Raw genomic sequence first — 15,405 nt, 5'->3', positions numbered from 1 at the left:
GTAATTTTCAAAAGGTGAGAGGGAGAACTGTAATAAATATAAATCTCAGGGGATGTCAGTGTAGTTTATCCTAATTTTTTTGTGTTTAGTAAATTTTGTTGATTATTGTTAAAATTCATAATGTTTTTTTTGGTTAATTGATGTGACGGTTGCTGTATTATTATAGTTATTGTTAAAATTTAAATTTCTATTCGTGCTTAATAAAAATAAATTAAAAAAAATTATATACAATTTATTATTGACACTCATGCAGAGTTTCATTTATGAAATTTTTGGGCTAATAGGTTCAATTTTAAATCTTTTTGGATTAAAAAGACAATGCTCATTCTAAAAGGACACCTATTTGTCCAAATGTTACTTATCTATTCAAATATTATCTATTTGTACATGTGTCACGTATCTAACTATCTATCTAAATGTCATATACATATATACATATATGTTACCTATCTCTTCACTTATATGTCTAGCTCATCGTCACCACTCGCCGATTGCTGTCTGCTGACCACTAGCGACTTTTCAACCAATTTTTTTGACAACTTTTCAGACGTCGACAACTTTTTTGATTACTTTTTAAACTCTTATATTTATCACTAAAAAGGATAAAATTTTGAACCAAATAACATATGACACCATAGTAATAAACTTTTCACTAATTAACTTTATTAATTATTATATCCTTCTGTCCGTAAAAAGATCAAGGGAAATTTTCAATTCAGTTGAAATTTTGAAAAATAATTATAGATTAGTGATAAAATTTATAACTATTAATTATCAAAATTATATCTTTCATCTTGTTTGGTTTGGCGTTTTCAATTCATTTTTTTTTGTATTTTTAATGATTTTAAAAAATATTTTAATCATTTTTTTAGACCCATTTAATCTTAAGTATATTTAAAAAGTTTAAAACTTGTACAAAAATCTTTAAAAATTCATTGAATATAACAAAATATGATTATTATTATTATTATTTTGTATTTAGTGAATTTTTAATTTTTTTTATAAATATTACACTTTTTAAGTATACTTATGTATTTAAAAAATAAAAAAATTATGTAAAATATTTAAATAATTCATTAAAAAAAAATTAATTTTCTAAAAAAAAACCAACTAGAGATCCCTAGAAAACTATCAAACTTTTTGCTGAAAAACCTACATAAGCAGTGACTTACAGGAGAGTGGATTCCACGTGTTTGATAAAAAAAAGAAAGTATTGCTCCATCTATCAAATTTGGGGCTAACTTGAATTATTTAAATTTGTATATATCAATCGTTTGCCGGACGGTTATCTAAGTAAATGTTGGTTGATACACGTATAAACAACAGTGATAGTCTAATTAACAAGAATAACAACTCGGGTGAGTAGTAACCTGGTAAGGGCCTGGGGTTTAAGCTCTTAGGTCCTGGGTTTAACTCCTTTCTGGGCCAATTTCTTGGACGTAGCACAGTTGGTTAGGAGGTTGATCTCAAGGATGTCTTATCAGCTACTTGGTGTGGGCCTGGTGATCTCCTCAAGAGACGCTGGATGCCTTATCAGCTACTTGGTGTGGGCCTGGTGATCTCCTCAAGAGACGCTGCCTTGGACCTGCGGGAGAGTAAGAGGATTTTCCTGTAACAAAAAAAAAAAAAGAATAACACCGATCATTTGAATAATTGTCTAGATGATCATCTAGCCGGACATTCAAATTATATAATTGAGATAATTCACGCAAACTCAAATCTGCCTTGGACCTGCGGGAGAGTAAGAGGATTTTCCTGTAACAAAAAAAAAAAAAGAATAACACCGATCATTTGAATAATTGTCTAGATGATCATCTAGCCGGACATTCAAATTATATAATTGAGATAATTTACGCAAACTCAAATCAGTGGATGAATCATTTTGACAAATTTGATAATTTTCTTTGGGATAGCCTTTGGGTCCCTTTTATGAACAAAAATGCTTTAGAACTCTAATATAAGAACACTAATGGGAAGGTGGGACCCATTCTGATATGATGTTTGTATCTTATTTTATTTTTTTTATTTTTTTTTTATCTTGACGTATCACTGGAACTCAAATTAAAGCTCTAAATTTAGAGCACTCCAGCATTTTCCCTTTTATGAAACGTGAAGCGATCAGTACTAATGTACGTCTTACCCATAAATCTTAAGAATAAAGATTGAGACGCCTCTACTTTTAATTGGCCAACTTCCTTTTTTTTTTTTTTTTTTTTTTCCAAGGGGGTGGGTGGGGGTGGGAGTTTTAAGGGTCTAAATCAATGCCCAAACCCTAAAATATGTACGTTACTAAACCGTACTGTAGTGTCACCGTCAATGAAGGACAGAATAAGAAACAATGAGCAAATCTGCAGTTTGAGCTTTGAATAGAGAGAGATTCATCAAGTTCTTCGTGGACGGCACAGCTTTCGTGGCTGTGGTGTTAGTTTTCTTGCCAGAACTGTAAAATCCAATCAAAAGGTAAGTATATTTAATTAGATATATAGCCTGATTCTCATCACTGATTCTGAATTCTACAATTTCCTTCCATTTCCTTTATTGAATTAGTAACTGTGATTAAATTCTGCTTCTGGGTTTCGCTTCTCTAAGCCATGTATGTGTGTAATGTATACGCACATGGGTGTGTGCTTTATATGGTGGAACAATTCTGTGTTTGATTTTAATTCTGGGTTGTTTCTTTGTTTGGCTATGTTTGAACACAGTGATATGTAGTGTGCAAGAATGAGATATATAGCCTTGGTGTGAGTTGATTTGCATCATATGTTTCTATGAGAAAACTTGCCATTGTTTGTGTATTTTGTTAAATTGGATTACTTGTTGGCTATGTTTATCCTATGCTAACTTAGTAGAATTCCTGGAATGAAGTGAACTGTCCAAAGTGACCAAATGTTTGGGATTCGGCATTTCTGGATACCGGAATAACTTGTAATTTGGGGGCTAGATGTATATATACATATATACTAGTGGCAGGTGCAAATGCTATGCTATTATAATTTTAAATTTAAGTTTTTGGACAGATGAATGAAGTAAATTGTTTTGCAATTTTGGGCAGTTTGATGAGTGAAAAAACCATTTAGTAGTTATTGAATGTGGCAATTATTAGATGTCGAAGGCCATTTTTTTTTCTTTTTTCTTTTTTTTTTTTATTTAAAAAAAGGTGACAATGTTCACACAGAGATGTGTTTTTATGAAGGTAGAATTCCTCATATTGCTATAATTGCTAGCAATGTTTCTTATGAACTGGGATATTTTCCTCTATCATTTACTTATGATTACAAGATTTGAGATTAGGTGTTATTTGATTGGTGAAAATTCAGATACTGTATTGGAAATCTTGGTAGTGATTGGACTTCAATGTCATGACATTAGGTGACCTACCTGAATCTTTTTTCTCCGTTATACTCTATCAAGGGCCATATGCTCACTTAAATTAAGTAAATTCTTATCCTTATTTATTGTACTATCCCATATCAACGCAAGTCTTTCCCTCCTCCCTAGCATTTCCATGAACCATGATCCTATCAAACATCCTTGCTGTTGCTTCTATCGGTCTTCATTATACCTGACAAAACCATTATAGTTGGTTCCCTCTCAACTTATGTTCAGTTGGTGCTACTTTTACTATTTCACAAACAAATTTATTTATGATTCTACCTTTCATGGTCTTACCACACATCCACCTCAACATTCTCATCTCAACTACATTCATTTTACTTGCGTGTTATTTCTTAGTTTCTCAACATTTGTCTTATGATGCGTTGCTGACCTTATAACTGTTCTATGAATTTACTTTTTCAATTATGTTGGTATACGTCAATCACATATTATGCCAGAAGTATTCCTCCACTCTAACCAACCTACGTTAGTTTATGGGCCTCATCATCTCCAATCTCTCTCCATCATTATTAATAATTGAATCTAGTTAATGAAATTGTTCACTCTTAAGTATCTCTTGGTTTTCAATTTTTACTTATCCTCATTATTAGAAATCGAAGATCATAAATTATCTCAAAAGTGTTAATTTCTTAACTAGCTCAACTGCAAAAATTTTCATTGTTCTATTGTTTGTTGTCAAATGCTTTCATTTTTAATTTTATTTTTGTTTTGCATAGTCTGTTCTTATACTTATTTTTGTTACATTTCTGGCTCAACCACTTACGTACCGTATTCTTTCTTGTAGCTCGTTATCCATTTTCCTAAGATTGCACTAGAAACATGGATTTGAGTTTGGATGTGGATTCAAATCTAAGGATCTAAAATCTAAAATGCTAAGAATTAGTAGATGCATTTGGGAACATAGACACACACAAAGACACAATATGTACATACATATAGATAACTATATTAATATAGTGTTGAGCTAGGGTTGTGGATTTGTAGAAAATCATGGAGGGGGAGAGAGAGAGAGCTCAAGCAAATCTGAACATAGCCTAAAAGTTATATATTTCTTAGGAATGAGCTTAAGCAAATCTTACTATATGTTAAACATATCTGTTATGTATGTGATAATGGTCATCCTAATTGGCTTGCCTTTAAGCAATTGTTGTTTTGTGGTGTGTGATTTTAAGCTCTTCCAATGCTCACTCCTTGCTCATTAAGGTCTTCATATTGTGATTTTATATAGAAGGTTAAAGAGTCATGGGTAAGGACTCAAAGGCAAAGGAGTCAGGAGGATAGGGAAAGGGAAAACAGGCAGTGGGAGGAAGTGATGATACTGCTTCAAAAGGTAAAGGAAAAGGTGCGAAGACAGATGGGCTTGGCACCTGCACATATGTCAAAGGTTGTTTCTTCCCATTATCTGTTTTCCAGGAGCTTCATGTTATTTTGACTGCAATTTATCTAGTATGTTGAGTCTCCTGATTTGACTCTAGGATTTGGATTTTGTTTTAGCGAGGCATATCTTACGTGAGAAGCAAGGGAAGATTAATGAAGCATACAAGAAGCTAGAAGATGTCTGACTTAGTAATGGAGATAAGGTTCCACCTGCTGAGTTCGCAAAGGTAATTTTCCCATTACATTTTCCATTTTCTCATTCTTTTTTAACACATTTAAGTTTAAACTTTTACACTTGTTGGTCAAGGTTGTGTCAGTATCAATTTCTAGTCTTGTACTTTTATTTATTTATTTTTTAGATAGGATGGTTTTGAACTTTGAGGGGATCATTTTTGTCTCTTTAATATTTTTTGTAATAATTTATGATCTTGGTGGTGAACCTGTTTTTATTGTATTTAGTTCGTTTTTATTTAGGTATTCAAGGGGTTCATCATTTCACTTAGTTACTTAATTTCTTTCAAGCCTTCTAAAATGTGCTAAATAATCATGATCTCTTCAACTTAATGTTTTTGAAGTACTACATTACAAAACCTTGGTCATTGGAAACAAATTGCATGAGCACAACATACTCAAAGTTAACTAACGTTCCATATGTTTGGGTGGGAAAATGTTTTCCTTATTTTCTGGCGTTTGGTACAATGAAAAATGAAAATCAACAAAAAAATGTTTTCTGTGGTAAAAATAAACCTATTTGGGCGGAAAATGTCTGCACTTTTAAAGATGCAAACGTTTTTTAGACTAAAATCTTACCAATCCCACCACACTACCACCAGCAACAGCACCACCACATTGCCACCGCCGCCGCCACCACAACCTCCTCCACATCACCACCACCGCTCTTGCCACCACCACTGTCACCCTGCCGCCACCACCACCTCACCACCACTAACACAATCATTAGTACATTAGTTTCAATGACGCAAAATGTTTTTTGTTGGAAAATGTTTTCTGCTGAAACAAAACGAGCGTAAGAAAATGGTTCGGGTGTTCTCTATACATTCTCCTAAAGAGAATTTTTGGCCAAGATATTGTCTCAGGAAAATTTGAAGGAGCCATAACACTGACATCTCTGTGCTGCTTTTCTGTCTTTTTCTTCCAGCTAGCAGCAGAATATTCAGAGTGTACATCAGGGAAGAAGGTTGGAGACTTCAGATGGTTTCCGCGTGGCAAGATGGCTGGCCCATTTCAGGATGTTGCCTTTAGCACACCTGTTGGAGCTACCAGTGCACCATTTAAATCAACATATGCTATTTTAATTCCTGATTTTTGCTCAGCAAGCCTGCTCACCATGTGTTAAGCTCTATCTTATGCTGTTCATGTTGCTCAGACTGGCTAACTTTGTTATGCTATTGATGGTACAGGCATGGATACCACATTATCTTGTCTGAAGGGAGGAAGAATTGATAGAACTTGGCATTCAAAGTTGGGCTCCCTCAGAATATTAATCATGAAATCAAAGTAAGCATTGTGTATTTATCTGTGTGAGACTTTGGCTTGATTGTGGCATGGTTTTTAGAACATAATTGACTCAATGATGGTTCACCCTTTTAGACATTGGTTTGATAAGTAGTTTTTTCTTTTGGGTCATTATTTGAAATGTTATAGAGTTCTGACTGCTGGATTTGGTCTTCATTGTAGTCCACTTTCTGTCAAAAATCATTTGATAATCAAAGGTTGGGCATACAATCCATTGATCGTTAAGTTTATACAAAAATGATCAGAAGGGGAACATTACACCTCTTGCATATTCCAGAATATACATAACACACGGTCTCTCTTTCATACACATTAATTAATCAATTGACTAACTAAAGAAGAATGTAGTTTAGGTGAAGGTACTCTATGGAGAGTTGTGCTTGTCATATGAAGGATTTTGGGGTCATCATAGGCAAAATGGTTTTCCAAGACAAGGATAAAACTCTTGTAGTGTTGTTAATTTTTGTTTGTTGGATGCTAGTTAAGTAGTTTGATTTTTTTTCCTTGGACAAATAACTCCTTACCCCTTAGATTAGACTCAAAATAAAGGAGTCCCCATATGGTTTCATTTATGATGATAAACCTCCTTGTGATGATTACCATAGTGTCTCTCTTAGCCAATAAGATGCTCTAAATAAGATGAGAGGAAAACAAAAAATGAAAGTTGAACATTTCTGTTCATAGTAAAAAAAGCTAATTTTTGACATATTGGTTTTCCATTGATAAACATTGAGGATATAAAACTCAGATGCAAAATATGGAATAATGTATGTACATGTACAGAGCTTTTTATATATTTTTGGTGTTTAGCCTTGTTGGAGTATCAAGACAAATTTATAATATAATTATTTTTCAAGGCTATTTAAGACTTCCCATGTATTTTTATTTTTATTTTTTTATTTTTTAAATTCAAAATGAGGGGGTATATGTCTATTAAAAAACAAGGATAGATTCTAATTATCCCATTTATTTATTTATTTTATGCCTACTAATCGCATTGTAAATCTTATACCTTATGAAGAAATATTTGTATATATAGGTGTATGGAGAAATTTATTTAAAAGTTCTCAAATACAAGAGGGGGAAAGTAACTCATTTTGAAAACTAAATTACCTCGAAGAGTATTACTTAGAAATTAGAAATCTACCAAATGTTGATGGAAGGCACATGTCACACTTTGTAAAGTCTTCTCCTTCTTCCCCGTCGACCCCTTGAGGCTTGTGATCAAATGTTTTACTCATCCTATTAACTACAAATTTTTGGAGGGTAGTAATGAATCTCAGTCCCTCTGGAACCATTTTCATCTCTCTACAACGAACAATGGTTAAAGTAGAGAGATTGGGCATGGCTCCCTTTTCCACCCTCAACTCCTTCATGTGGGACAACCTACACAGTTCTAGGGTTTCAAGTTTGGGGAAACCATTAGTAGAGCAAACCATTTCGTCCGCTACAAAGGCATTTCTATTCGCACTAAGGCTTCGTAGGTTAGGTAGCCTCTCCAATGTTGGCATAGGGTCTTGTTTAAGTTCACATTCCCATAAGGCTAACTCGGTGAGGCGGAGAGCAACACTGGTACTCTGGTAATTTGTGAATAAGTCCCCATATAGACAATTTGTAAAGATGCCGACGCCCTAACTATTGTTTGAGAAGAATCAACTCTTGTTCAGAAGAAAAAGTGCATCCATAAATTGATAAGGATGTTTGCCAGAGGTGGATTGTGCTGGTGCTTAGATAGTTGATGAATGCTGCAAGGTCTTGATTGTCCCTCTTCGAGAAAGTTGCTTCTTTTAGTTGTCGAAGATTGATCAATTTGCACAGATCATCGACATCACAGACCCTTGTGTCGAACCCTTCTAATGTTTCGAGATTGCTCGAGCCATCCAATTTGAATTTGTTTCCGATATCCAAGTTATAAGAAATATACAAACGACTCAATCGTTCCATTCCTTGCAAGACTATTACTTCACTTGAGATGATGCAACCTCGTAAATCCAATGTTTGCAAGTATCCCAACTTGCAGATAGATGAATGCCACTTTGGTATAAAACATTTTCTAAAACTCACATACCTCAAATTAATTAGGTTCCCCATTGATTCGAGTAATTTTTCATCAAACTTAAATCTGTCAAGATCCAAAACCCTGAGCAATTTGAAGTCCTTGAAAGGGGAGTTCAAGTATTCTAAGGACTGCTCGTCTTCCCCGTGGCTTCTCGGAGTGAAGAATAATATCGATCTCAGCTGTTGAGTTACCTCTAAGTCAGGGAGGACAACTCTTTTGACATCCCTATTAAAATGAATTGCAAGTTTGCGTATTTTTGTAGTAGTTGTTGATGTGGTGGAGAAGCAATCAACTAGATCAGTTTCGCGGTGGAGATGAATGATCCCAAGAAAATCGTTCATTTTTGCCTTGGACAAACCCAACTCTAGCATGAGGTCATGAATGCGACAACACTTGATCCTTCGAGTAGACTTCTCTACCTGTACTTGAACCATGCAGCTCTGTGCTAGCGCACCCAAGTAACGTTCTGCCACATCCATCATTGTTTCATCTTTCTTTCTATCATCAGTTGACAAGATTCCGTCGGTCATCCACAAGTGATATAGTTTTTTAGCATCTATCTCAGAATCCTCTGGAAAGTGGCTGAAATAAAGAAAACATGGCTTCAATTGATATGGCAAGTCATGGTAGCTTAAAGCTAACACCTTTGATACTCCATCATCGAGTTGTTTGTGGTCGTCGCTCCACTTATGTGACCGAATATTTCGGTATACCATCTCCCATTCCCTTGATGTATGTTTTGCTGCCAAAAGTCCAGCAAGCACAATGATTGCTAATGGCAAACCACCACATCGCTTTACCATTTCCCTCCCTAATGCCTCCATGTTTGTGTCAACTCTAGAGCCTATAAAACATGAAAAAACTGAACTTTTAAACAAACAAGGAAAAAAAAAAAAGAAGCTGATTATTGCATAGAGTCTGTAGAACAACAAAAAACAAAAAATTTAAATGAATGCATGCATGAATAAGCAACCAAAAGGAAAATTTACATTGATATTTGCATCTTTTCAATCTGAAGTTATGTGCCAAAAAGGGGGAAAAAGTGAACTGCATCCCAAACCTCCCTTTTAGAATCATGTGAGGTAGTATTAGAGGATTGTCCTACATTGTTTCTTTAAGTTATTTAAACTTAGTTAATACAGTTCAGAGACCCTCCACCTAATATTAATTGATTTTAGATTGAACACCTTCAAAATTTTAGTATCTTACAATTTTATATATATATATATATATAGAGACACGCTTTCGTAGTGTTATCAATTCTCATCAACAAATCAAATAGCATCATTAATAGCGGAAAACTATGATAACGGAAATTCTATTCTTCCATAATGTTCCTACATATCCACAAGTGACATGTCGATGGTCTTTTTGTAAATAAAAGACATCTTAATAGATTTTTTATTTTAATGTGATAGGCTCGCAATTCAATTACATAATTATGCCTATATTTTTGGTATATATTTTCTATTTGTATATCATTATGGTTATCACAAATGCTTTTTCTTTTTCCATTAGAGGAAAATCAATAAATCTTATTTATGAAAGAGTGACCTTATTACCACGTGTTATGTAATTGACGAGATTACCCCTAATTAAAAGTACATAATACATCACAAAAAGACATTTTTATCATCTCACAAAAGTATTTCCTAGGCGATAAGCTCATCCTTCATAGAATCATCAATTTGTTTCATCATGTTATAAGTGTTTTAAGATTGGTGTCAAAGATCTCTACTTGAACAAGTTTTGAACAAGTTTTAGACAACCAAAAGGGATATTTGTATGATTTTTATTTTTTAGTTGAGAAGTCTAAATGTACAATTTTGTACTTCAATGTCCAATTAAGCAACCTGGTTTTAGATTAATAAATTACAAAGAAGAAGTAGCTTTTCTTTCCAAGTGAAATGCTTGGACCGTTTTCTGCTTTTGTAATAGATCACTCAGATGAAACCAAAACCTAACATTTAAACAATTAAGTATCAAAATATATAGAGAAAAGTGGTATGATTGATATTACCTGTACCATCTCTTCTTAACACTGCTTTATTTTCAAGTAGATCCCAACTTTCCTTTTCATTCAAACAACGAAGATCATGGTGGAAATAGCATGGATCTATCTTTGAAGCTAGCGCTTTGTTATGAGTTGTCAACAATATTTTGCTGCCTGTGTTTCCATTTGGGAAAGCAGGTCTCAAGCTTTTCCAAGCCTCCACTGACCAAATATCATCCAGCACTACTAAACATTTTTTCTTCTGCTGGACTTCATGAAGTTGCTCGAACAACTCTTCATTTCTCATTTTGACAACCTCTTCCTTCCTTTCTGGAACAAGTTTGATGAAGATTTCTTGCAGAATATCTCGTTTGGTACTGCTGAGATATGCATGTCCACGCTAAACCATCAAAGTGATCCTGGACATCTTTGTGATGATAAATCTTTTTAGCCAGAGTGGTCTTTCTCGAACCACCCATGCCCAGGGCCGGCCCTGAGGGCCGGCAAGAGAGGCCTGTGCCTTGGGCCCCCAAATTTGGGTTGAAAATAGGGGCCCCAAAATATAATTTTGTATTTTAGATATACAAAAAAAAAAAGGCACAAATACTATAGGCCCAATTGAATATGGGGCCCAAAAAAAAAAAAAAAAAACACAGTCCACAGATTGAATGGGTTAGCTTTATTATCCATTGAAAATGATATGGTAGATAAATTCGATTATGCAAGCTTCATTAGTGATTTTGCGGCTAAAAATGTGAGAAGGGTAAAATTTATGTGATAGTTGGTTCATTTGTAAACTGGATATTGCTAAACTATGAAGTAAGAAGACTAGATTTTTTTTTTTTTTTTTTGAGTATTTGTAATGACTGCTTCCTATTTTAATATATGAAAGTAAATTTTTGTTTATAATTTTAATAATTATATGTGCAAGTAATTTTTTTTTGGTTACAAACAAATAAAAAAGTTGTAACTTATGTTTTATTCATAAACTCTCTTTTTTTCAATGTAAGAGGGGTCTCATTTTCGAAATTCGCCTTGAGCCTCCTAAATCTCAGGGCCGGCCCTGCCCATTCCACAAATAGAGACAACTCAAATGCCAGGAGTATAGTTATCGTGTTGTATCAAATGTTCCACCACTGTGTTTAAGTCTTCCTCAAACCCAACAAAATCCTCTTCAACAATATGTTGATATGATTGTCTCAATTCTTGCTGCCTCTCAAATGCCAAATTTCTTGTGCCTTCATCTATAGCAATACTAGTTTAGTTGTCAATACTTATAACAATAAGAAAGTCTAAGCACACAAAGGAATATTACAAAGTGAGACACATCTATAAAATTCTTCTGTGCACCTGGTATAACTACATAACAGTGTACATCCTTATATATATACATATTCATTAACAAACATCTTAGTTAGAACTTAGAGTCTCTCTTTGTTCCGTACAAGTACTGAGTCTCTTTGTTCTGCACATACACTGAGTCATAAAACCAAGTGTCAAAATCTTATCATCATCAAATGATTGTTAAATTATATTTTTCTATATATTTCTATAATTTCATGTGTATATTATTTAAAATAATGAAAAGAAAAATATTTGCTTGTTACAATTTCAAAATTAAAATATATGATATCCTAACTAAAATTGATTTTGTCACAAGAAAAATTAAATGAATAAGCCATATTATCTAATGAAAATGATATGTTAACAAAACTTAAATTTAAGATTTAATTGTTCGTGATTTTGCATTTCAAAAAGAGAGAAAAATAAACTTTAAATAAAAATTATAACATGTTAAAAAAATATTTAAAAACAAAACCTTCATTTAAAATCATCACTTGAACTGACTCACCTATACTTTTCAAGCTGTAAGGATGTCAACTCGTGGTGAGGCCAGTGATCTTGGTTTTAATGGCATCGATCTCACATCCAACCCTATGAACATCTAGCCATTCGTGGAAGATACAAGCGAAACCTCTTTTGTTCCTTTTGGATGAAACTTTGATGGCAAAAGTTTCCCTATGAACATCTAGCCATTCGTGGAAGATACAAGCGAAACCTCTTTTGTTCCTTTTGGATTAAACTTTGATGACAAAAGTTTCGAGAATGTCTTCGGCTTCATAAGCAAGTTGTCTGATTTCCACAGCCCAATTGTTGACACACGCCCCTACATTATCTGATTGTATTGCATGATTTGTGTCTTCCAAGAAACATTGCATTTGCTTTAATCTACTCGGATCTTTTCAACTTGGTTGCTAACACCGTATAAGAATTTTGCTTCTACCAACAAAACTTCGAGTCTGTTTACTATGAAGAACACTACAGGCACTTCCATTTTTGTTTGATGAATAGAAGGGCCATGATTTTTTTTTTTGTTTTTGTTTCTTTGGCTTGTTTTGGAAAACTTGCTAAAAGTCAGTTTTTTTGACTTTTTAACTTTTTGAATTCACATAACCTTTCTACTTTTTTTACACGTTTTTATAAAAAATAATCAAAAAGCCAAATTTGTTTGAGATTTGGAAATGAGTTCATTTACTTCACATTTGTTGTACTTACATGTATTTTTTTTTTTTTGTTACAGGAAAATCCTTCCACTTTCCTGCAGGTACAAGGCAGCGCTCATTGCAGAGATCACCAATGTCCTATTGTCTGTTCCAGCAGCGCTCATTGCAGAGATCACCAATGTTCTATTGTCCGTTCTGAGTAAGGAGACTATAACATAAGAATTTATCCCGACCTCCTAAGACAAGCTCTGTTTAAGTTAGGACTCGCGCAGCGGGAGAGCGTTGGGCCCATACCAAGTATTGTGATAGCAACAACTTAAGGTTAACCTAGGCCTCTAACCAACTGCGCTACGCCTAAGAGATTGGCCCAGGAGGTTTCGAACTTGAGACCTGGGGTCTTAATCCCTAGGCCTTTACCAAATTGCCAAACACCTTTGGGTTACTTACATGTATTCATATTGTCAATGACTTATGAAAGCAACGCCACACCAAAAATGACGCCATCTGGTCAGGTCAAATATGCGTCGGAAGTCACATATTGAATGGGTTAGAGGGTTCAGTTACCAGGATTAGTTGGTCCAGGGTTGTTTCACCTGGCGCTTCATATGCATTGTGATTGGTGGAGGAGATAGAGTTTACGATTTTGTGTTGGATGATTAGAAAATATAAAGAATATGAGAGTTTATAATTGGCCTAGGTTATGGCAACGTGGTGCCTCTAAATCAACCAATAATTTTTCGTTCAGGTCAGGGTCTTGTTGGTCCTAGGCTTACAAACAAACCGAGCCGAACCGAGTTTTGTTAAGCTCGAGCTTGGCTCGATAAGAAACTGGGCCCGAGCTCGGCTCAGCTCGTTAGTATTAATGAAACACGAACTTAGCTTGGCTCGATAATTTTTTTTAATATTATTTATATTATTTAAATAAAAAATATTATTTATGTTATCTAATATATAAATAATATATTTATTATATAATTTAAATAAAGATAAACGAGCCGAGCTTGATGAGTCGAGCTTATGCAAACTTGAACTCGGCTCATTTACTAAACGAGCTTAATATTCGAGCTCAAACTCGATTCGTTTAACCGCCGAGCTCTTAATGAGTCGAGTCGAGTTTGTTCATGAACAGTTCGGTTCATTTGTAGCCCTAGTTGGCCCACTCTGGCCCACCTTAGTAATTTGAATTGAACCATTTATTTTGTAGTATTCATCAAGTGGATCAATCATGTAAAAAATTGTATTGATCTCTTATTAATAACCAGATGATTGGATGACATTTAATATGTGATTATAAGAATAAATTGCTAATTTTTTATTATTATTATTTTTTTATATATATAATGCAAATGTGATTTAAATTCTAATTTTTGATCAATCTAATATTTTGTGAGATTAATCTACTCAGGAGATGCTAAAAGTTGATATTTCATATCATCGAAATGGGTCCGGATAATCCCACAAGTCTCAAACGACCTCTAACAACTACGAAACATTCAAGCCATGCCATATATGTAACAAATATAAAATATAGAGGTAGGTCGTCTGATCCGGATAATTCCATATAGTCTCAAACGACCTCTAAAAGCCATATATGTAACAAATATAAAATATAGAGGTAGGTCATCTGATCATTAAAATCATATTTCGTTAATGATCGGATTTCTCAAATTTTATTTATTTATTGGTTTCTTCTCATTTTTATTTTTATTTTTATAGTAATTTAGTGTCACGGTTCATTTGTCTTATCTATCTAACATTATCACATAATTAAAATTAATCAAAAAAAAAACTTGGGATACTTAATTTATTATCCCTAAAGATTATTCTTAATGATGTGTCTAACAAGTATCAAATTTTAATTTATTAAATATTTCATTATGTGAGATCTAATCTCAATATCATATCATTAAACGTTATTTAAGAGTAATAAATTAAGTGAATGTAATATTGTTGGTTCTAATTAATTATACCAACACCCATTTATTAAATTCTTAAAGCATCTCGGCTGCTGTAGCTAATTTTTAGTATGAAGCTCACTTATTTACTAATAAGTTCCATCTCATAAATAAGTATTTTAATTAGTCTTAATTTTTTTTATTGGTCTGTTAAATTCTATTAGTGGAGATTTTTTTTCCGTGTGGTTCTATTTTTGATTTTGGTAGTATTTTGGTGGACGATTATACCATTTTATTAATGTGACAAGTATGATGTGGCACTCCAACGTAGCAGGTATTAATGTGATACTTTAACGTGGCGGATATTATGTGACACTCTAAAAAAATTAAAAATTTCTTAATATACTTTTCTCAAATGTGACAACGTGGTAGGTATAATGTGACACTTCAAATTTTTTATTCAAAAAAATTAAAAACTTCTTAGCGTACTTTTTCTAAATGTGACAGCATGACGAGTATGATGTGACACGCCAAAAAAATAAAAATTCATTAGTGTATTTTTTTTTTTTTAAATGTAACACTCTAAAAAAACTAAAAGCTCATTAGTTTATTTTTTTCTAAATGTGACAACGTGACATGTATGAT

At 33.5% G+C, this 15,405-nt stretch overlaps 1 long non-coding RNA gene across 2 annotated transcripts; it reads left to right on the top strand.

Moving 5' to 3' along the window:
* Window positions 1-2,257: 2,257 nt before the first annotated feature.
* LOC114281281 (uncharacterized) lies at window positions 2,258-14,108 on the top strand. 2 transcript variants are annotated; one of them, XR_014357252.1, is made up of 5 exons: window positions 2,258-2,460; window positions 4,625-4,780; window positions 4,891-5,000; window positions 5,933-6,291; window positions 12,943-14,108. It is a non-coding gene; the product is annotated as an uncharacterized LOC114281281 (long non-coding RNA). The 2 variants fall into 2 exon arrangements; XR_014357253.1 differs by lacking the exon at window positions 12,943-14,108 and having other exon boundaries at window positions 5,933-6,588.
* The last annotated feature ends 1,297 nt before the right edge of the window (window positions 14,109-15,405 follow it).

This window comes from Camellia sinensis, chromosome 15 (assembly GCF_055761805.1).
Source record: "Camellia sinensis isolate YWXY chromosome 15, ASM5576180v1, whole genome shotgun sequence".
Taxonomy (NCBI): domain Eukaryota; kingdom Viridiplantae; phylum Streptophyta; class Magnoliopsida; order Ericales; family Theaceae; genus Camellia; species Camellia sinensis.
Note: the sequence above shows the minus strand (reverse complement) of the source record. Positions and strands in the feature narration are given on the sequence as shown.